General features: G+C 42.8%; 1 protein-coding gene across 4 annotated transcripts in view; it reads left to right on the top strand.

The window, feature by feature from the left end:
• Positions 1 to 22,029, top strand: part of hdac9b (histone deacetylase 9b) — a 79,826-nt gene that overhangs the window by 28,130 nt on the left and 29,667 nt on the right. The window lies entirely within an intron of this gene.

The following is a 22,029-nucleotide window of genomic DNA, read 5'->3' on the forward strand; positions in this document are numbered from 1 at the left end:
GGCAAAATAGTCCCCAAAGGAAACTCATTATTCCACTACGCCGATCAGGCGCGATGTTCTGACCACCTCCTCCTTTCTACACTGACCGTATAGTTCCCCTCTGTAGTTCTACAGTTACAGACTGTGGCCAGGACCCCCATGGACCCTCAGAGAGCAGGTACTATGTGGGTGGTGGGTCGTTTTCAGCACTGCAGTGACACTGACGTGGTGGTGGTGTGTTAGGGTGTGTTGCGCTGGTCTGGGTGGATCAGACGCAGCAGAGCTGCTGGAGTTTTTGAACGTATCATTTTAATATGATCAAATATTAAATATTACGATGAAATTTATATTCAGGTACCTTTCTCTTTCAGTTGGGTGACTTTGCTGCACTGAAATGCACGAACGTTCACTGTTTTTGCGTAATGAGTTGCTGGATTGAGGAAAAAAAGCCTCGAGGCGAAACCAGTCACTCTCTAGTGCGAACCCATCTCTCCCACTCAGCTTCTGTGACTGTCACACATTGAAACGAAGTGTAAAGTCACTCTCAATTAATATTCTAATGAAAAACGCCGCACACAAGTCGCTCGGCCACTCGGCGTGGGGGGGGAACGACACGGCTCCCTTATTACAGCCACTAATGAGGCTGATTATTCCTACCATCATTCCTACTGTGGCTTCATGTTGGGGAAGAGTGCAGAGAAACAAGCCGGGCCTGTTCGTTTTCCGCGGAACAGCATCCTCGTTAACGACGGTCCTGTGACTCGTTTCTGTTTGGATAAATTGCTGACCCCCCTCCCTCCCCCAAGGCCACTGATAATAACATATCGCTTTCATCTGGAAGAGCCTCCGAGCTGTTTGAGATGATGGAACGGCTCTATTTCATTCCTGCGTCCGCGGGGTTCACAGTAGAGGCCTGGAACTGGATGTTCTTTGGTGACGTTGGGTGTCATGCACTGATTTACCGCGGGCACATGGTCGGAACACCGTGGACCTGAGCGGATCCGGGCTTTGCTTTCTGGTGTCAAGGCCAGTCTAACAGATGGGGAAGCTCGTTCTCACTCGCTGTTCTGATATAAATCTCGTTAAAGACAACGGAGGCCATGCGGTGCGATAGACGGGAGGGGCCTCGTATAGCTGGGTCGCTCTACAGAAACGTCCACTTTCCCGTCTCTCCATAGGAGTCACTGGTCACTGGCGTTCATGTTCAAAATATATGCGCAATATGTGTCAAAATAAGTGATGAGAAAAGAATAGTTTTGTGATGGTTGGTTGGTGTAGTGGGTAACACCTCCGCCTTCTACACTGTAGACTGGGGTTCAGTGCCCCGCCTGGGTAACCACCCTACACTATACCAATAAGAGTCCTTGGGCAAGACTCCCAACACCACCTTCACCTCCCTGTGTAAAATGATCAAGTTGTAAGTCGCTCTAGATCAGAGCGTCAGCCGAATGCCATGAATGTCACAAAAACTGACGATATACACTCGCCGGCCACTTTATTAGGTACACCTGCTCAGTCGCTTGTTAACACAAATAGCTAATCAGCCAATCACACGGCTGCAGCTCACTGCATTTAGGCCTGTAGAGGTGGTCAAGACGACTTGCTGAAGTGCAGACCGAGCATCAGAACGGGGAAGAAAGGGGATTTAAGGGGCTTTGAACGTGGCGTGGTTGTTGGTGCCAGACGGGCTGGTCTGAGTATTTCAGAAACTGCTGATCTGCTGGGATTTTCACGCTCAACCATCTCTAGGGTTCACAGAGAACGGTCCGAAAAAGAGGAAACATCCAGTGAGCGGTCAGTTGTGTGGACAAAAACGCCTTGTTGATGTGAGAGGTCAGAGGAGAACGGGCAGACTGGTTCCAGATGATAGAAAGACAACAGGAACTCAAATAACCAACCAGAATCTCTGAGGAACGTTTCCAACACCTTGTTGAAAGTCTGGCACGAAGAATTAAAACAGTTCTGAAGGCGAAAGGGGGTCCAAGCTTTTACTAGCAAGGGGTACCTAATAAAGTGGCCGGTGAGTGTATATTTCTGTTCAACTTAGACGTTTAGCTCCACCCATTCTCACTGAAGTTATAAGCAGTGATACAGCCCAGACTGCTTTCTGAATGAATCAGAACAGAGCTCATTTACATATATCAGTCTTAAAGGCACAGTAACTAAAACAGCCTGTTTAGTTCTTTGGTATATAAAACCACACTTACACTGTAAGGGGGGGAAATGAGGGTCCGGGGCCTTTAACCTGCTCCTGCCACCTTACTGGGTTAGATGGTCGGGTTTTGTGTTCAGAGATTTGGAATTGCATAAGAAACATTAGTCACCTCTGCTCTAGCGGCTCGTGAAGCAGCTTTTCCCCAGACTGAGCAATTTGTGAAAAAGCCCCAAAATAGAATAAACAAACAGGCAGACTGTGACTGTAATTGCACCTGCCATTTGGGGACCTTCCCCACCCCTTCAGCTGCAGATCCAGGATCAGGTTCCTTTTCTCATGCTTTGCATTTTAACCCATTCACGTCTAATGACGGTTTTGGGCAGAGGTGCACGATGACATCGCTATTGGGAAGTAATCGCTCTACGATCCCATTTCCAACGGCCAACGCATCGTCTTTGGGGGCAGTCGTGGGCTGGAGGTCAGGGAACCAGCCTCGTGACCGGAAGGTCACCAGTTTGATCCCCAGAGCTGACAGCACATGACTGAGGTGTCCTTGGGCAAGACACCTAACCCCCAGCTGCGGATTGGGCTGCCCACTGCTCCGGGCAAGTGTGCTCACTGCCCCCTGGTGTGTGTCTGTGTGTGTGTATTTCACTTCATGGATGGGTTAAATGCGGAGGTGGAATTTCCCCGTTTGTGGGACTAATAAGGGTCACTTAATCTTAAAAAAAAAAGTTTGGACACTGGCAAAATGTAAATAAAGACAAAGTGCAGTAATGTCCAAATCATTTCACCCCATATTTAATTGAAAATAATACAAAGACAACATTTTGAATTTGATGCCAACAACGTGTTCCAAACAAGTCGGGACGGGGGCCTGTTTACCGCCGTGTTTCATCACCTCTTCTTGTAACAGCGCTCTGAAAGCGTTTGGGAACCGAGGAGACGCTGCTTTTTCCATTTCATAATGTGCCAAATGTTCTCAGTGGTGACCGGTCTGGACTGCAGGCAGGTCAGTTTAGCACCCGGGCTCTTTTAATGTCCCCCTAAACCGTCATGAATTTTGCTTTTGAACTGTGAACTCCTAACAAGCTGAGTGGGCCCATTCATGCAGATGTTATAAGGAGTGTTGGCTGGAGCCTGGCTGCATGTTAATGAGGCACAGCCAATCAAGTCTTAAAGGCACAGTAACTAAAACAGTTTAATTCCAAGGGATAAGGCGAGGCGCCTGTGCCTGTTTTATACATAAAAGCGCATAAACGTTATGAATGGAGAAAAAGTGACAACAAAAATGCAGGGTATGGGCCCTTTAATGTCACCGTGGCAAGTGAAGACCACCACTAGTGCAAATACTAATACTGCAGTAGTGACAGCCCCAACTTAAGCTGCACCCTTTCACATTTGATGTCATGTTATTTCCATTTTTGGATGCTTTGGAAAAAATCAGCCGTGAAAAGATGATAAGCGACTTAAAGACTCCCCTTTTAGCCACGTGGTCTGATGATTTGCGTTCAGACCGAATGCAGACCTTCAGAGCTGGACGCTGATGGGTTAACAAACCTCTGATCCCAGAAGAGCAGCTGGAGGCTGTATAATCTGTTCTCTATTTAGCAGACAGAGGGTGTGCCTGGGCCTTTGAGGATGAAGCTGCCACTTAAAAGTATAGACTAGTGCCGCTTCTTGCTTTAGACGTGCCTGCAGCCCAGAATATTACCGGCTTTAATGAGCGCCTCGCAGAGCTGCTCCGCTCCCTCGCTGCTGTCAGACGCGGCCCGTTAGGTAAACGGTGCGCCCCTCGCTCTGTTGCGTAACGACACCGAACACCTTGTTTGGTTAAACGCGTGACGTATCGGCCCCTCATCAGGTAGTGTGTTTGGTGTTGCTGTTATTCTGAGCTGCACCCCACCTTTCCTTTCTGCCAAGAGCCAAATGATCCTCCCAGCCTCACTGAGAGTGTCACATAAAAGGGGAATTCCACCAGTTTTCCCAAATTTCTGTGTATTTCAGTGGTTCGGATTGAGTGGGAACCAGGCGTCGCCATGCCAACAACACAAATATAGCCATTTTATTCACAAGACCAGCGGTGAACCTACACGAGTCTTCTGAGCTTATATGGAACGTCGATGATGATGTTGAAAACGGTGGAAAATCTGGAATAAGGTTTTTTCTTTGGGGACTATTTTGCCGCACAGCGCCCTGCATGTCTCCCTCCACCATGAATGGAGTTGAAGTTCTCTAAACTCTCATAAAACAGCGTCTCAGTCATCAGGCAGTGAATTCAGAACCAGTTCATGTAGGAACTTTCTGTAGGAGCTTTTAGAGGGACGTCTGGTTCCCATCACCACCACTGTGGGCAGCTCTGACCCGGGAAGTTTCTCTAGAACGGAGCGTTTCACACCGAACCGCGCAGAACCGCTCTGTTTACATCTGAACCAGTTAATTGTCTGGAATTTATGAAAATATGCCGGCGTTCCCCTTTAAGGTTAAAGCCGAGCCAGGCTGCATGCTCATAAAGACGCCTTTATTGAGAGAAGAATATGGATTAGATATTTTTTTTCGGAGTAAATGTGTTTTCAGACACTCATCACGTTACTGTAGGGTGTTCATAAGGCAACATAAGCTTGTCACGACAACTGACATAACCCTGCATAACTCTTTATCAATGCTTGCTCTGATAAGCGTCATTCGCTGTAACGGTTGCATTTGCCAGTTTTGATCAAAGTCAGCTAAAGTAGCCTTATGGCAGATGACAGCTGTTGCAATAAGCATTTATAAGCACTTATGTTTATAAACACTTATGTTGGGGCAGTTGTGGGCTGGAGGGTGGAGGTCAGGGAACCGGCCCTGTGACCGGAAGGTCGCCGGATTGATCCCCTGAGCCGACAGCACAAGACTGAGGTGTCCTTGAGCAAGACACCTAACCCCCAACTGCTCCCTGGCCGCTGCGGATAGGGCTGCCCACCGCTCCGGGCAAGTGTGCTCACTGCCCCCTAGTGTGTGTGTGTGCTCACTAGTGTGTGTGTGTGGTGATGGGTTAAAATGCGGAGGTGAAATATCCCCGTTGTGGGACTAATAAGGGTCTCTTACGTAGGGTTATGTCAGTTGTAATGACAACCTTATGTAGGTGTCGTGTAGCCTTATGAACACCACTCCACAGTATTGTGACCCTTCGGTGGTCCCAGACCGCGCTCGGTCATGTTCTCCATATCGTTCATACTCCATAAGCTCCATTCAGAAGCTGGGCGTCGTGTGAGGCTGTAGCTCTTCTCTCCAGTCTAATAGACGGTGACGTCATTTTAAACCCTTATAATAAAAGAAGCTGAACTTTGTTTTTCTACTGAAAGTCGAGCCGTTTTTCCCCAAATCTGGGCTCTAAACTATAAACAGACGGCGTCTCTTCAGTGATCTGCTCTGGAAACATCACGTTTAGAGAACAACAGAAAGAGCGGCGCAGATTTTTGGACTTTAGCAGTGAATTATAAGCATGTAGTGATGTGTGGAGATCATAGAACACACGTTCTGCTCATTTGAGGGGCTTTTACAAAAATAAATAAATAAATAAATAAAATAAAATATGTATTTATTTCATGCAGTTGCTGAATAATCTGCCTGTCAAATTTACAACCAAAACATCCCCTGGAGAGTAAGAGGTTAAGTCAGTAGGCTGACCCTTCACATCGTGTGGACGTTTCTTGATGAGTGGACCGTCAGAAGGAGTTCAGGGGTGCTGAAGTCGAGAATGACGGAGGTTTAAAGTCGGCGTTTCGGAGATTCGAGGTTCCTTGTGAGAGTTTTGGAGCCAGTCCGCGCCCAAACGAGCGTGCTGTCATTAGCCGCGTGCGGCGGCGGCCTTGCTGTCACGCGTGAAAACCGGTTTTAAGACGCTCGTTTTCCTGCAGCGTCGCCGTTTAGGAGACGGAAGGTTTCCTCACAACAGCCATTAAACACTAATCTCTCCAACACAAATGAGCGTGCTGGCGTTCGCCGCGCGTGGGAGGCCTGAGGAAGCTCCAGAGGCCCGGAGGCTTTGATCACCGAGAGCTCGGCGGTAATTTGGGACTGAAAAGCCAGTTGAACCTTTGCCCAGTGGCTCATGGGAAATGTAGTTCAGCAGATCAGTCGCCTGATTCTTCCTGACAGCCTCTGAGGAGAGGGAGGGCCGTCCTGGCACAGCTCGGGCGTCTCGGTGCCAAAGACAAATAGTGAACTTACATAAATCTGCTGTTCACCAGCTGATGCACCCCCCCCCCTTTAAGCCCCCAGTATAGTTTGCTTTTTGTTTTTAATGATGCTTTATTAAAGGGACTGTACGTTATGATACGTGGCAGCAGCCAGTTCTTAACTCTTCTGTGCTCATGCGTCGCTATTAAAGGGCCTGTATTATGCAAAACTACTCTATACACTATGGAAATGTTGTCAGGGTACAGTCCATATATATATATATATATATATATATATATATATATATATATATATATATAGTCAGTCCATAGATGCAGAAACATCTGTATTGAGTTCATTGTTTTTGTGATGACACAAAAAACCCTACTCATTTACATGTATCCCTATTAAAGGGGCTGTATTTTGGCAGCTGCTTTATGCACTATGGAAACGTTGTCAGGGTACAGTCCATGTATGGTCAGTCCACAGATGCAATAATATCTTAGTTGTGAATGAGTTGTTTTTGTGATGTCGCAAAAGACAACTCGGGCCCTGTATGTTAGAAAACTCTTTGATGTAGTATGCAAACATTCATGTTTCAGCAGTCCATATGTCAGTGACCGACAGATGAAAAAACATCTTAGTTTTAGATTCATTGTTTTTGTGATGTCACAGAAAACAACTCAAGGGCCTATACTGTCTGTAAACATTATTATAGCGTAGTCTATATATGGTCGGTTCACAGATGTAAAATGTCTTAGTTTTGAATTGCTTTTTTGATGTCACAAGAGAAAACTCATTTGCATGTGTTAATCCATATTAAAGGGCCAATATTATGGAAAACTCTGATGTAGTGTAAAAACATTGTTAGTGTTTCAAAAATGTTCACAGGCCATAAATGAGCAATCAACAGATGCAAAACATGTTAGTTTTCAATTCATTGTTTTTGTGACGACAAAAAACCCAACTCATTTACATATATCCCTATTAAAGGGCCTATACAATTATTAAAAGCTGTTTGATCCAATGGGTAAATGTTGTTGTAGTGTTGTCCATATATGGTCAGTCCACAGATGCAAGACATCTGTTTTGAGTTCATTGTTTTTGTGATGACACAAAAAACCCTACTCATTTGCATATATCTATATTAAAGGGCCTGTATTATGGAAAACTGCTTTATGCACTATGTAAATGTTGTCAGAGTACAGTCCATATATGGTCACTCCGCAGATGCAAAAACATCTTAGTTGTGAATGAGTTGTTTTTGTGATGTCACAAACAACTACTCCTTTGCAGATATCCACCTTTTTGGCCTACCGCAGTTCAGCTCTGTCTGTTAATGGACTTTAATGGGGGAAAATGAAGGACACAGGCCCTGTAAATGCACGTACTGTAATGAAAATGCAAGACGTATAGAAATGAAGATGAAACCTGCTGGCCAGCGAGTTACAGTAACGCAACAGGGCGTTCTTATTTTCGCCCGAGCTAAAATAACCAGGCGGCCCTGCGAGTGCGATAGTGTGTGATAGAGTTTCACACATTATCTATATTAAGTCTGTGCTCAGAAAAGCGGTTATATTTAGCCCGGCTGCTGCTAATTCTGCAGTCTTTTTCCAGTTCAGCCGCAATTTGTGAGATGTCAACAGCTCGTCTCGGCTCTATTGCGCACAAAAAGCTCGTCTCGGTGGCCTGGAGCCAAAACATGGAGCTGTCACACAAAGATACACGACACGCCACCTTCACTGGGTGCCAACATCAGACAGCAAAGGCTGCAGGAGGAGCGGACGTGGCACGCCTTCAGGCTTATAAGCTTTTCTTCCTAGACCTGGAAATTGACTTATCCAGGCTCCGCCTACAAGCTGCACTGGCTGTGCAGAGTCTCTAAATGTAGGTATTGTGATATAAACCGAGTCTGTTCTACAGTTTCTCATTAGACTGAATGAATAACCGACTCTAAATGTAGGTATTGTGATATAAACCGAGTCCGTTCTACAGTTTCTCATTAGACTGAATGAATAACCGACTCTAAATGTAGGTATTGTGATATAAACCGAGTCCGTTCTACAGTTTCTCATTAGGCTGAATGAATAACCGACTCTAAATGTAGGTATTGTGATATAAACCGAGTCCGTTCTACAGTTTCTCATTAGGCTGAATGAATAACCGACTCTAAATGTAGGTATTGTGATATAAACCGAGTCTGTTCTACAGTTTCTCATTAGACTGAATGAATAACCGACTCTAAATGTAGGTATTGTGATATAAACCGAGTCCGTTCTACAGTTTCTCATTAGACTGAATGAATAACCGACTCTAAATGTAGGTATTGTGATATAAACCGAGTCTGTTCTACAGTTTCTCATTAGACTGAATGAATAACCGACTCTAAATGTAGGTATTGTGATATAAACCGAGTCCGTTCTACAGTTTCTCATTAGACTGAATGAATAACCGACTCTAAATGTAGGTATTGTGATATAAACCGAGTCCGTTCTACAGTTTCTCATTAGACTGAATGAATAACCGGCTCTAAATGTAGGTATTGTGATATAAACCGAGTCCGTTCTACAGCTTCTCATTAGGCTGAATGAATAACCGACTCTAAATGTAGGTATTGTGATATAAACCGAGTCCGTTCTACAGTTTCTCATTAGGCTGAATGAATAACCGACTCTAAATGTGGGTATTGTGATATAAACCGAGTCCGTTCTACAGTTTCTCATTAGACTGAATGAATAACCGACTCTAAATGTAGGTATTGTGATATAAACCGAGTCCGTTCTACAGTTTCTCATTAGACTGAATGAATAACCGACTCTAAATGTAGGTATTGTGATATAAACCGAGTCCGTTCTACAGTTTCTCATTAGACTGAATGAATAACCGACTCTAAATGTAGGTATTGTGATATAAACCGAGTCCGTTCTACAGTTTCTCATTAGGCTGAATGAATAACCAGCTCTAAATGTAGGTATTGTGATATAAACCGAGTCCGTTCTACAGTTTCTCATTAGGCTGAATGAATGACCGACTCTAAATGTAGGTATTGTGATATAAACCGAGTCCGTTCTACAGTTTCTCATTAGACTGAATGAATAACCGGCTCTAAATGTAGGTATTGTGATATAAACCGAGTCCGTTCTACAGTTTCTCATTAGACTGAATGAATAACCGACTCTAAATGTAGGTATTGTGATATAAACCGAGTCCGTTCTACAGTTTCTCATTAGGCTGAATGAATAACCGACTCTAAATGTAGGTATTGTGATATAAACCGAGTCCGTTCTACAGTTTCTCATTAGGCTGAATGAATAACCGACTCTAAATGTAGGTATTGTGATATAAACCGAGTCCGTTCTACAGTTTCTCGTTAGACTGAATGAATAACCGACTCTAAATGTAGGTATTGTGATATAAACCGAGTCTGTTCTACAGTTTCTCATTAGACTGAATGAATAACCGACTCTAAATGTAGGTATTGTGATATAAACCGAGTCCGTTCTACAGTTTCTCATTAGACTGAATGAATAACCGACTCTAAATGTAGGTATTGTGATATAAACCGAGTCCGTTCTACAGTTTCTCATTAGACTGAATGAATAACCGGCTCTAAATGTAGGTACTGTGATATAAACCGAGTCCGTTCTACAGTTTCTCATTAGACTGAATGAATAACCGACTCTAAATGTAGGTATTGTGATATAAACCGAGTCCGTTCTACAGTTTCTCATTAGACTGAATGAATAACCGGCTCTAAATGTAGGTATTGTGATATAAACCGAGTCCGTTCTACAGTTTCTCATTAGACTGAATGAATAACCGACTCTAAATGTAGGTATTGTGATATAAACCGAGTCCGTTCTACAGTTTCTCATTAGACTGAATGAATAACCGACTCTAAATGTAGGTATTGTGATATAAACCGAGTCCGTTCTACAGTTTCTCATTAGACTGAATGAATAACCGACTCTAAATGTAGGTATTGTGATATAAACCGAGTCCGTTCTACAGTTTCTCGTTAGGCTGAATGAATAACAGGCTCTAAATGTAGGTATTGTGATATAAACCGAGTCCGTTCTACAGTTTCTCGTTAGGCTGAATGAATAACCGACTCTAAATGTAGGTATTGTGATATAAACCGAGTCCGTTCTACAGTTTCTCATTAGACTGAATGAATAACCGACTCTAAATGTAGGTATTGTGATATAAACCGAGTCCGTTCTACAGTTTCTCATTAGACTGAATGAATAACCGACTCTAAATGTAGGTATTGTGATATAAACCGAGTCCGTTCTACAGTTTCTCATTAGACTGAATGAATAACCGGCTCTAAATGTAGGTATTGTGATATAAACCGAGTCCGTTCTACAGTTTCTCATTAGACTGAATGAATAACCGGCTCTAAATGTAGGTATTGTGATATAAACCGAGTCCGTTCTACAGTTTCTCGTTAGGCTGAATGAATAACCGACTCTAAATGTAGGTATTGTGATATAAACCGAGTCCGTTCTACAGTTTCTCGTTAGGCTGAATGAATAACAGGCTCTAAATGTAGGTATTGTGATATAAACCGAGTCCGTTCTACAGTTTCTCGTTAGGCTGAATGAATAACCGACTCTAAATGTAGGTATTGTGATATAAACCGAGTCCGTTCTACAGTTTCTCATTAGACTGAATGAATAACCGGCTCTAAATGTAGGTATTGTGATATAAACCGAGTCTGTTCTACAGTTTCTCATTAGACTGAATGAATAACCGACTCTAAATGTAGGTATTGTGATATAAACCGAGTCTGTTCTACAGTTTCTCATTAGACTGAATGAATAACCGGCTCTAAATGTAGGTATTGTGATATAAACCGAGTCCGTTCTACAGTTTCTCATTAGACTGAATGAATAACCGACTCTAAATGTAGGTATTGTGATATAAACCGAGTCCGTTCTACAGTTTCTCATTAGGCTGAATGAATAACCGGCTCTAAATGTAGGTATTGTGATATAAACCGAGTCCGTTCTACAGTTTCTCATTAGACTGAATGAATATCCGGCTCTAAATGTAGGTATTGTGATATAAACCGAGTCCGTTCTACAGTTTCTCATTAGACTGAATGAATAACCGGCTCTAAATGTAGGTATTGTGATATAAACCGAGTCCGTTCTACAGTTTCTCATTAGACTGAATGAATAACCGACTCTAAATGTAGGTATTGTGATATAAACCGAGTCCGTTCTACAGTTTCTCATTAGACTGAATGAATAACCGGCTCTAAATGTAGGTATTGTGATATAAACCGAGTCCGTTCTACAGTTTCTCATTAGTCTGAATGAATAACCGACTCTAAATGTAGGTATTGTGATATAAACCGAGTCCGTTCTACAGTTTCTCATTAGACTGAATGAATAACCGGCTCTAAATGTAGGTGTTGTGATATAAACCGAGTCCGTTCTACAGTTTCTCGTTAGGCTGAATGAATAACCGACTCTAAATGTAGGTATTGTGATATAAACCGAGTCCGTTCTACAGTTTCTCGTTAGGCTGAATGAATAACCGACTCTAAATGTAGGTATTGTGATATAAACCGAGTCCGTTCTACAGTTTCTCGTTAGGCTGAATGAATAACAGGCTCTAAATGTAGGTATTGTGATATAAACCGAGTCCGTTCTACAGTTTCTCGTTAGGCTGAATGAATAACCGACTCTAAATGTAGGTATTGTGATATAAACCGAGTCCGTTCTACAGTTTCTCATTAGACTGAATGAATAACAGGCTCTAAATGTAGGTATTGTGATATAAACCGAGTCCGTTCTACAGTTTCTCATTAGACTGAATGAATAACCGACTCTAAATGTAGGTATTGTGATATAAACCGAGTCTGTTCTACAGTTTCTCGTTAGGCTGAATGAATAACCGACTCTAAATGTAGGTATTGTGATATAAACCGAGTCCGTTCTACAGTTTCTCATTAGACTGAATGAATAACCGGCTCTAAATGTAGGTATTGTGATATAAACCGAGTCCGTTCTACAGTTTCTCATTAGACTGAATGAATAACCGGCTCTAAATGTAGGTATTGTGATATAAACCGAGTCCGTTCTACAGTTTCTCATTAGACTGAATGAATAACCGGCTCTAAATGTAGGTATTGTGATATAAACCGAGTCCGTTCTACAGTTTCTCGTTAGGCTGAATGAATAACCGACTCTAAATGTAGGTATTGTGATATAAACCGAGTCCGTTCTACAGTTTCTCATTAGACTGAATGAATAACAGGCTCTAAATGTAGGTATTGTGATATAAACCGAGTCTGTTCTACAGTTTCTCATTAGACTGAATGAATAACCGACTCTAAATGTAGGTATTGTGATATAAACCGAGTCCGTTCTACAGTTTCTCATTAGACTGAATGAATAACCGACTCTAAATGTAGGTATTGTGATATAAACCGAGTCCGTTCTACAGTTTCTCATTAGACTGAATGAATAACCGGCTCTAAATGTAGGTATTGTGATATAAACCGAGTCTGTTCTACAGTTTCTCGTTAGGCTGAATGAATAACCGACTCTAAATGTAGGTATTGTGATATAAACCGAGTCTGTTCTACAGTTTCTCGTTAGGCTGAATGAATAACCGGCTCTTGTGAGCGTTGTTAGAGTTTTCCCCGTCTTGTTAATGTTTTCCTGGCCTTCAGTCAGAACATTGAGTCTCAGTGATGAGCCGCGCTGACGCACTGCAGCCGCTATTGTGTTCTGCAGAAGTTAAACATAGTCCATGTTCTGAGAATAGCTCCACACCTACAGGCCTGATTCTGTGTCACTCCAGCAGTTGACCTGCCGGTGACGTCAGCGCCTGTTTCTATTTCAGGAGGATGACCTCATTCGCCTGATCAGGTCAAAATGCGACTGTAGCCGCTCCGAAACTTTCACTTCCCGTAGCCCGTCTGCCGTGTGGTGTCACGGTCCGGACTACAGCTGGACAGGCGCTTCTACTGGACGTGTGCGTGTACTGATGTGTGCGAAAGGTTTTGGTGAGAAGTTCTAAGTGAGAGCATCCTCTGCGACGCCTATTTTAATGCTGAATTGAATAAATCTGAAAAAATGATAAGAGTGAGATGTCAGATGGCCTGTGCAAAAGTAATGGCACCTTTTATTTATGGATTTCTCTTCTGATTTTTTTTTCATAACAGTATATAATCCATGACGTCATAACAGTATATAATCCATGACGTCATAACAGTATATAATCCGTGACGTCATAACAGTATATAATACCTGATGTCATAACCGTATATAATCCATGACGTCATAACAGTATATAATCTATGACGTCATAACAGTATATAATACCTGATGTCATAACCGTATATAATCCATGACGTCATAACAGTACATAATCCATGACGTCATAACAGTATATAATCCGTGACATCATAACAGTATATAATACCTGATGTCATAACCGTATATAATCCATGACGTCATAACAGTATATAATCCATGACGTCATAACAGTATATAATCCGTGACATCATAACAGTATATAATACCTGATGTCATAACCGTATATAATCCATGACGTCATAACAGTATATAATCTATGACGTCATAACAGTATATAATACCTGATGTCATAACCGTATATAATCCATGACGTCATAACAGTACATAATCCATGACGTCATAACAGTACATAATCCATGACGTCATAACAGTATATAATCCATGACGTCATAACAGTATATAATACCTGATGTCATAACCGTATATAATCCATGACGTCATAACAGTATATAATCCATGACGTCATAACAGTACATAATCCATGACGTCATAACAGTACATAATCCATGACGTCATAACAGTACATAATCCATGACGTCATAACCGTATATAATCCATGACGTCATAACAGTATATAATCCGTGACGTCATAACAGTATATAATCCGTGACATCATAACAGTATATAATCCGTGACATCATAACAGTATATAATCCGTGACATCATAACCGTATATAATCCATGACGTCATAACAGTATATAATCCGTGACATCATAACAGTATATAATACCTGATGTCATAACCGTATATAATCCATGACGTCATAACAGTATATAATCCATGACGTCATAACAGTATATAATCCGTGACATCATAACCGTATATAATCCATGACGTCATAACAGTATATAATCCGTGACATCATAACAGTATATAATCCATGACGTCATAACAGTATATAATCCATGACGTCATAACAGTATATAATCCGTGACATCATAACAGTATATAATACCTGATGTCATAAGCGTATATAATCCATGACGTCATAACAGTATATAATCCATGACGTCATAACAGTATATAATCCGTGACATCATAACAGTATATAATCCATGACGTCATAACAGTACATAATCCATGACGTCATAACAGTACATAATCCATGACGTCATAACAGTACATAATCCATGACGTCATAACAGTATATAATCCATGACGTCATAACAGTATATAATACCTGATGTCATAACCGTATATAATCCATGACGTCATAACAGTATATAATCCATGACGTCATAACAGTACATAATCCATGACGTCATAACCGTATATAATCCATGACGTCATAACAGTATATAATCCGTGACGTCATAACAGTATATAATCCGTGACATCATAACAGTATATAATCCGTGACATCATAACCGTATATAATCCATGACGTCATAACAGTATATAATCCGTGACATCATAACAGTATATAATACCTGATGTCATAACCGTATATAATCCATGACGTCATAACAGTATATAATCCGTGACATCATAACAGTATATAATACCTGATGTCATAACCGTATATAATCCATGACGTCATAACAGTATATAATCTATGACGTCATAACAGTACATAATCCATGACGTCATAACAGTATATAATCTATGACGTCATAACAGTATATAATACCTGATGTCATAACCGTATATAATCCATGACGTCATAACAGTACATAATCCATGACGTCATAAAAGTATATAATCCATGACGTCATAACCGTATATAATCCATGACGTCATAACAGTATATAATCCATGACGTCATAACCGTATATAATCCATGACGTCATAACAGTATATAATCCATGTACGACATAACAGTATATAATCCATGACGTCATAACAGTACATAATCCATGACGTCATAACAGTACATAATCCATGACGTCATAACCGTATATAATCTATGACGTCATAACCGTGTATAATGTCATAATGCAGTGTGTCCACTGTAAATGCCAGGCTGCAGGCCTCTTATACGTGTGAAGAGCTTGATTCAGTATGTAAACGTACTCGCCAGTCAGTCCCAGTGCCCTGTGTAGTACGCCAGCCCATACGATATTATGCAAAAGTTTAGGCACCCCTGGTCAAATGACTTTTCAATGTGTTTGTTTTCTGAGTGAGCACATCTCCCACAAGGGCCCTAAATAGGGCGTTTTTCTCATGCACATTTCTGATTTTATTACAAGATAATGAAAAATTGACCATGTTGATCTGGAAAACATGATTGGTTTAGGATGCTCACGGCACACTGTGATTGGTTAGAGGCTCCTTTGCTTAGTCAGTGTTGCGCAGGACGAGATCACGATATCGATCATTAGCCCCTGGTCGGACAGGAGGTGCGTGAGCCGGACGCGAGGCAGGACGGCGGTGTGTATGATGACAGCAGCGGGCAGACGGGAGATAAATGAGATATCAGAGCAGCAGGTGACTCTGAGGCTATTTTTAGCTTGGCCGGGGCAGCGAGTCTGACGCTGTGACTCAGAGCCGCACCTGATTGGCTGAATTCACCAGGCCTGAGGGAGCACACTGTCACAAATAAAGGTGCCAGAAGGGGCTGTTTGGTGCAGAAGAACCGCTTTGGGTTCCTTAAACGAAGCTCTAGTGGTTTTCTTTGAAGAGCTGTTGTTGAAATTGTGAGATTAAAGGGCCCCTATCGTGGAAAACCACTCTTCTTTTTAAAAAAGAGCTTGATTTAATATGTAAACACAGCGTTTTAAACCATCCCTTTCACCCCTCAGTCGATACCGGTGCCCCGTGTAGTACGCCAGCCCATACATTTGCATGCAGAAGTTTTGGCACCCCCGTTTAAATCGCTTTTTAATGCATTTGTTGGTTTTCTAAGTGAAAATAAGTTAAAACACCCCCTACAGGGAACACAAATATGGCATTTTCGGCTCATTTTAGTGCACAGTTTCAGTTTTCGTGCTGATTTTATTACAAGATGATGTAACACGTTAAATGTGGCCAAATTTTAGGTTAAATCTTACGCCCAATATGTTAAATTCAGCAAATAAACAGTAACCATGCACCAAAATGTGTCCCCTGTAGACGATGTGTCTTCTGACCAGGGGCGTGCAAACTTTTGCACACCGATGTATATGCAATAAGGGCCTTCCTTGAATGGATTGTTTTTGAGCTCCGCCCACTAACATTGATGTTATAAGGGGTTTTTCATTTCACTATGTTTGTAAGGAGGCCCAATCAGATCAGAGCTCATTTACATATAACCGGGACAGCCTGTTTATTTCTAAGGGCTAAAGCGAGGCTGGAAAATGAACGGTCACCTGAAATGAACCGTGGCTGTTTTTTGGTGCGTAAACCCCACACAAACAATGTGAGTGGGAATAAAACTTTATGTGTGGGCATGAATGAAATGTATCAATGGAATTTTTGCAGGAAAAAGGGAAACCGGAAGATGAAACTGGGCTGATGTCACAGATTTGATTCATTAACACACTGAAGCTCGGCTCCTAGAACTGTGTTTCCAAGCCAAGAGCCTTTAATGTTGAGAGAGCAGCCGGCGCTGCTCCTCGTTTCTCCTCCAGGCTCGGCGCTCTGGGTTGTTCTGACTGCGCTCTTGACACCGAACAGCGCTCAGAGCTGAGATGAGCGGGCGTGGACGAGGCTGAGGTGAACGAGTGCTTAGCACCTGTAGAAGTGCTCTTCAGAACCGTCAGAACCAATCAGACTCGACAAGCCTGGCCTGCGTGTGGACCTGTGGGTGTGCGGTGGACGTGCGTTCGGTTTTTTGTGACTGTTAAATGTCCTTTTGTGTGAATCTTGTGTGTGTGTGTGTGTGTGTGTGTGTGTGTGTGTGTGTGTGTATACATACATCACATTACATACTGGATGCTTACATATAGAAAACATATGGGACACACTGCATATATGTACTAGCGTATGTAATTCCTGTAGGGTGTGTGTGTGTGTGTGTGTGTGTGTGTGTGTGTGTGACCTCATATCTCCACATGTCTGTGTTTCTGTGCTGGTGGTGATGTTTGTATGGACATGTATATGTATTTTGACTCTTATATAAATGGTGATATAATATCTACGGGCTCCGGTGGGGAGGAGACGCCACACAATGCAGCTCGATATCTGCAGGAAGTCACAGTTCTGTCGCCAGCGTTGCCATGGCAGCCTGGCTGGGGTGGTGGAGAGGGTGTGGGGGCTGTCATAGCCCTAGACTGCACCACTTGCTTTTATGTTACTATTTATATCCGTCAACGCCGCAAGCAGACGGTTTTGACAAAAGCGAAAGTGGAGGAATAGCGTGGCATTAGGGGCCGAGTCGCCGCCGACGGCAGCGCGGCCAGGGGACCGTCTGGAGGCCTCCAGATACTTTGGCTTGACATCACTTTGCATGTGCGTGTGATAAAAGTCCAAAGCTTTCTCTTTGTTGACGTATCGCCTGCATCTTCATGCTGTTAGTTTCCAGTGTACCCCAAATGAAGCGCGTCAGGGTTGTTAAGGTTAGAGCAGTTAGGATGGTCGAACCTGCATGTCCATCAAACCTCTAATGGACAGTAGGGCTGGTCAGTGTGGCAAAAACATCGTATCACGATACTTCAAGACATTTTCACGATGCACATCATCATATTTATTTTTTTTCTGAGATTCAACAGACAAAGTAGAACCTACACTCACCGGCCACTTTATTAGGTACCCCTTTCTAGTAAAAGGCTGGACCCCCTTTTGTCTTCAGAACTGCTTTAATTCTTCATGCCAGACTTTTAACAAGGTGTTGGAAACGTTCCTCAGAGATTCTGGTTGGTTATTTGAGTTCCTGCTGCCTTTCTATCATCTGGAACCAGTCTGCCCATTCTCCTCTGACCTCTCACATCAACAAGGCATTTTCGTCCACACAACTGACCGCTCACTGGATGTTTCCTCTTTTTCGGACCGTTCTCTGTAAACCCTAGAGATGGTTGTGTGTGAAAATCCCAGCAGATCAGCAGCTTCTGAAATACTCAGACCAGCCCGTCTGGCACCAACAACCACGCCACGTTCAAAGCTCCTTAAATCCCCTTTCTTCCCCGTTCTGATGCTCGGCCTGCACTTCAGCAGGTTGTCTTGACCACCTCTACACGCCTAAATGCAGTGAGCTGCAGCCGTGTGATTGGCTGATTAGCTATTTGTGTTAACAAGCAACTGAACTGAACAGATACGCCTTCTTAGTTTTTAAATCCATCCTATAGAGTCCCATCCACCACAGGAGAGCTCGTTCCCACAGTCGGTGTGAAGCTGAGGCCATATGTTGAGGTAGAAACATGTTTTTATGCCATTTTAACAGCAATAATCTACACGTGACTACAGAATATATAACTTAAACCACATGAAGAAAATAAACGCCAAATAAATATGATCATTTTAGACAGTAGAAGGACGGATTTCACTAAAATAACAAGGAAATCTCGCCTGTTTGTTTCCTTTATTCTACAGTAAACGGGTTTCGGGCAGCAGGAGGCGGGGCTTTGCTGCTAGAGCGTGATGATTGATGGGCGAGCGGAGCAGCTCATTGGCTGTTCCTCTCACTGACGTCATGAGGCGCCGTTTTAAACTCCTATACCTCGAGTGTAAAAGCTCTTAAATATAACAGTGTTAAAACATTTTATGCTGTTCAGGAAATGAAGGAATTCTTTCACATAAACTATGATCTCAAATTCTCCACATCCACCCGTTCATTTTGGACTCGCTCGGGAGCGCCCCCTAGTGTCTGGGACACCGGGAAGACATTTCAGAGCGGGAATTCTCCTCTCTGTACAAGTTCCCTGGCGCTATCTGATATCGGTTAAGGCCAACCAGAAGGGAGCTTTAGCTTTTCATGGCAAATCTGATCGGCTTCTGTTATAATATATATTTATATATATATGTTAACGAATAATTAGCTACACAGTTTTCAGTGTAAATGAAATGTGAAATATTGGGCCTAAATGAAAGCCTGACCAGTGATGGGAGACAGACGTGAGTGTATTCTTGCGCTCACTGTAGTTTAGCTTATGCTGTGTAATCAGGTTGTTTGGGGGGGTTTTGTTTGCTCTAGTGCTCTTTATAAAGCCCATCTCTCTGTAATTGCCCCCCTCGGCCCTCTACAGCCTCGCTGTGTTATGAGTGTCATCCAGGCCTGCTATTGATTTCCACTGCCGTGCTGCTATATATAGCGCTCCTGGAGCCTGGGGGATGCCCTCTCGCTTTGTACCCAGCTTATTATTTGTAATGAGGCGCAGGTTGGAGTGTACAGCGGCGGTTTTTCCGTAGCGGTGAAGCTGCGGAGGCGGCTCGGAGGAGGGAGAAGTAGCTGGGGGAATAAGGCCACGGCACACAAACAGCACATCCAGCTGACAAACACGCCCCGACAGGGCATTTTGCGCCGGAGCCGAACGAGCTCTGAGCTGCAGAGCTTCTGACGTGAAGCAGAGGACTGCGGTTATGACTTACACGCTCCTTAGGAGCTTTCCTCTGGGCTCGTACCCCCTTTAAAAATGAAGGTGCCACACGCGGTCAGGCTTCGCCGCGGATTACGGAACGGCCTGGGTTAGCTAGTCATGGCAAATCGGATTAGGTTTGGAGTTTCGTGGTTTATTTTCAGCTTATCTGACTGGGCACGTTAAATATAAGACTGAGGCCCTGTCCCATTTCTGATTTTCACCCCTGCCCCTTGTTTGAGTGTCACTCTAACCCCTTGTTCCTGAGCTACAGGGCAGTGGTTGAGATCTTCCCTCTGATATGAGACCCTCTAATAAAAGAGCATCACTTCATTATCAGCTACTAGCGCCGCTCTGTAGGCGACCCTGCCCGTCTGCAGGGACAGCAGAGGAGGGGAAAGTTCAGCTCCTCACTGCTGGGCTTTAGTTACATTTAGGGATCATACGCCTTCAAAGAGGGGGGCAATTATTTATTATCACCCAGAGAAGATTCCAACATTCGTGGGTTTCTCTGGTCTCTTGTTCTCCGTCTCGCCGGTTTCTCTCCGTTTGGAGGTCCATGGAGCCCCAACACTTCACCCCTCCATCTCAGCAAGAATTGGGACCCCCCCCCTCCCTCCCCCCACCCCTATAACAGGGCTGAGGCCTCAGGGGTAGGGGCGAGGGGTGAAATGGGACCGGGCCTTAGTTAATAATTACTGAAGTCAGCCAGGCTAGTAGCTTTTATTTAGTGCTATTTTATCCACTGTCGTCAACTTGGCGACTGACTTTAGCCTCGAGGCTCTGTCCCAATTCAGGAGCTGGATCCTTCGCCGGACGTGACCCGCGAGGGTGTGTCTGCCGAAGGCTGCTTAGACCCGTGACGGCTTTTATTTTTTTAATTATTATTTGCAGTTATAAGAGCTGGAGACGCGCCGCCGCCGTCGGCTAACGACGAGATTTGTATTTACTTATTTATTTACTCCAAACTGCAATTACATTGTTCCATATTATTGATTTTATCACTATATATTGCCATGTAGTGCGGTTATAATGTTCCATATCATTGATTATATTACTCCATATTGTGATTATATTTCTGTTATATTGTCATTATGTGGCTCCACATTAATGTCGCTTCATATTGCGATTATGTTTCTACATATTGGAATTATATTGCGATTATATTGCTGTGCATTGCAGTCATCATGCTTTTGAGACTATATAGGTATTATGCTGCTACATATAGCGGTCATATTGCTCCATGTTATTGATTATGTTGCTCCATATTGTGACCATATTGCTATATATATATATATATATATATATATATATATATATATATATATATATATATATATGGATATCGTTGGGATGGTGTAGTGGGTAACACCTCTGCCTTGTAGACTGGGGTTCAATCCCCACCAGGTCAGCGCCCTACACTATACCAATGAGAGTCCTTGGGCAAGACTCCTAACACCACCTTGGCCTCCCTGTGTAAAATGATCAAACTGTAAGTCACTTTGGATGAGAGCGTCAGCCGAATGCCGTAAATGTAAATGTGAATATATTGCTATTATATTTTTGTTATATTTGATTATGTTGCTCCATATTGTTATTATATTGCTATATGATGCGATTATAATGCGATTATATTGCTGTCTATTGCAGTTATCATGCTTTTGAGACTATATAGCTGTTTTACTGCTGCATATTGTGATTCCATTGCTATATATAGAGATTATATTGCGACATATTGCGATTTTATTGCTATATAATGAGATTATTGAGATATTTTGCTACACATGAGTTATTTTTCCACACATGTGATTATATAACTATATGTGGAGACTCTATTGAGACTGTATTGCTGCATATTGTGATTGTGGTATTTTAGAAGTACATTGGTGAATCGATAATGTAACACGGTTAAAGATTCGACCTTGTGATTGGCCAGGATGCTCGCAGCACACAGTAAAGGACACTGAT

The sequence above is a fragment of the Pygocentrus nattereri genome, chromosome 3 (genome assembly GCF_015220715.1).
Source record: "Pygocentrus nattereri isolate fPygNat1 chromosome 3, fPygNat1.pri, whole genome shotgun sequence".
NCBI classification, from domain to species: Eukaryota; Metazoa; Chordata; class Actinopteri; order Characiformes; family Serrasalmidae; genus Pygocentrus; species Pygocentrus nattereri.